Genomic DNA, 2,456 nt, shown 5'->3' with positions numbered 1-2,456 from the left:
TCCACCGCCCATTGAACTTATGAATTTAACCTCCATCGGCTACCCATAGTAATTCTGGCACGGCACTCGTCATCAGCCCAGCCAACTCTACTCGAAAAATCGTTTAAAGTAGAGGGTATACATGTCGCCCGGTCTGAATGCGCTCTTACTAGTCGCTTTAGTTTTGTTCTTCACGGCGTAGCCAGTGCTAAAATAAAACAGGGCTTCATTAATTCTATTGTAGTTTACATATGTCGTATATTTAAAACTAAATTTCTCTACATTAATTTTCTTCTATATACCAAAGATTTGGTTAATTTTTTCGACAACTGTCACACCCTGTAGACATTAGCATACCGCAGAATTTATGCCGGAGGAGACAAACATAATGAGTAGACAGGCGGGGTAGTTCTTGGTCCTGGATGATAAGTAATCATATGATTCAAACATATACGTATGTGCCCCTCCCCTGTATGAGACCTCTGTGTTTACAAACACTATCGGCATTGGTTTCGACCGCCTTTTAGGGCCACAAGTAATTGCACCCACCGACCCACCACACCATTAGATGGTAGAAATTGTAGATGTTTGGGTTTGTCACGCATCGTTACCCGGTAATCGTGTTCTACCGATTGATAGTGGCTACGGGTAATCACAATAAGCAGAAAGGAGACGAAAATTCGTCAAAAACCAGCATAGTTTAATGGATGTGTGCTCGCTCGCTCATTCGCTTGCTTTTGATGTTTAATTTCACACTCACACAGCTACCCCGTACACAAACAATCAGGTTCTTCACAAAATAAATGTAGCTTTACGAATAACAATAAAACTTTAGTTGCGTGTATGAAACATGCCGTACATGAAGTTGACAAAAACAGGCTTACATTTTCTTCTGTATTATGTATTTCAATTATCGTTTTGTTGCTTTCCACTCCGCCTTGGCGTTGTATTGTTTCCACGTATTTTTTCTTCATACAAAATGTAATTATATTTGTGTACTCTTGCTCACAATCCGTCGTCCTCAATGGTTTAGATTTAATATTCACAACACTTCATCTGAAAGTTGCACTTGATTTCTTCTCAAAATTTTATCTTCAATTTAACACAATCTATTGTGGCTCGCCATTTGTCACGTCGGTCGAGTCTTATTCGTGGTGTGGTATGTGGATTGACGAACAAGACCAATTCTCTACGGGTGAAAATTCTTTGTTGTCGTGTAAGAATCGAATTGCACGTAAATCTTTTTCAATACGCGACGACTTTACACAGTTTACAATGGTTGTTTAGTTTAATAAGAATTTATTTTTGTTTTTTAACTACACTATCCTTTTTTTAGAAAATTTTTCGTTTTCTTTTCCCACAGTTAAAACGCGTTATGCGCGACGAGTTCACCTTTGATGACAATACCAAGTATTTGAATAACGATTACTAACTTGGTTTGGTATACAAAATAATTGCTAACCAAATTTATGCAAGGTAAAGTCCAGGGTTCACTAAAGAAGGATAGGTCACTTGCCCAGCTGATGGAATTTTTCAATTCAAGGTGGTCTCACGCGAACAGCTGTTAACATCCGGCCAGGTTTGACGGTAATAAGATGTTAGATTTTGTTGTTACCTTCTTTCTCGCATATTCTCTGGTCATGTAGGCACACGTATACACACACGCCCACATATTTCTTTGTGTGTGTTGGCAAAACGTCGATCAGCTTGATGACAACATGGCGGATTGCACCATATGAATTGTGGTTGTTGTACAAATGAGACCAACTTTAATTGTTTCGCCATGGCAGTTATATCCCAATTTTAGGAAGTTTTGTATATGGAACATTCTTCACTTACCATTACTTCACGAGAAATGAATGCAGATGCAAATTTGCTTCCATTTTTTTTCTATTATTTACAGAAAAATGATGAACGAAACTTATGCCGGCGGCGCCATCATTTCAATAAACTACAAACATAAAACTGGAAGTTTGTCCATTATTGTGAAATAACAACCTTTTAGAATCCCGTTGCCAATGATGATAAACAATAATTGTACTTATTTTATGCCAAATAAAGGCTGGTACTACGTTTTTTTTTTTTTTTTTTTTGGGGGGGGGGGGGGGGGAAATTTCCCTAAATCGTACTTTCAGTGGTTTGACAAGGTAACCACATTTGATTTTATTTTTTAATTAATATGGCACCAACCAATTTATCAGCTGCTTATGTACATGCTTACACACAAATGTGAGTGAGCAATTTCAACCAACACCCATCCCTTCGAAATTAATAAACAATGAAACACAAAACTATTTAAAAAGAAACAAATTCAGATTTAATTTGTAAAAATAATTAGATTTTGTAGTATTTTCGTTGGTATTACTTAAATAAGCACAACTTTCCAAAAGCATTTGGCAGCATCCTCCACTTGAATAAGTTGTTGTAATAGCAAGACCAAAAGCACAACACTTTCTTTCACCACCGTTATTACTTCG

The 2,456-nt window shown here is 37.1% G+C and overlaps 1 long non-coding RNA gene across 1 annotated transcript; it reads right to left on the bottom strand.

Moving 5' to 3' along the window:
* Positions 1-208: 208 nt before the first annotated feature.
* On the bottom strand, positions 209-1,365 carry LOC131994559 (uncharacterized). Its single transcript, XR_009396854.1, has 2 exons — positions 864-1,365; positions 209-788 (listed from the first exon to the last, which is right to left on the bottom strand). It is a non-coding gene; the product is annotated as an uncharacterized LOC131994559 (long non-coding RNA).
* Positions 1,366-2,456: the final 1,091 nt, after the last annotated feature.

This window comes from Stomoxys calcitrans, chromosome 1 (assembly GCF_963082655.1).
Source record: "Stomoxys calcitrans chromosome 1, idStoCalc2.1, whole genome shotgun sequence".
NCBI classification, from domain to species: domain Eukaryota; kingdom Metazoa; phylum Arthropoda; class Insecta; order Diptera; family Muscidae; genus Stomoxys; species Stomoxys calcitrans.
This window is presented reverse-complemented; position numbering and strand designations above follow the sequence as displayed.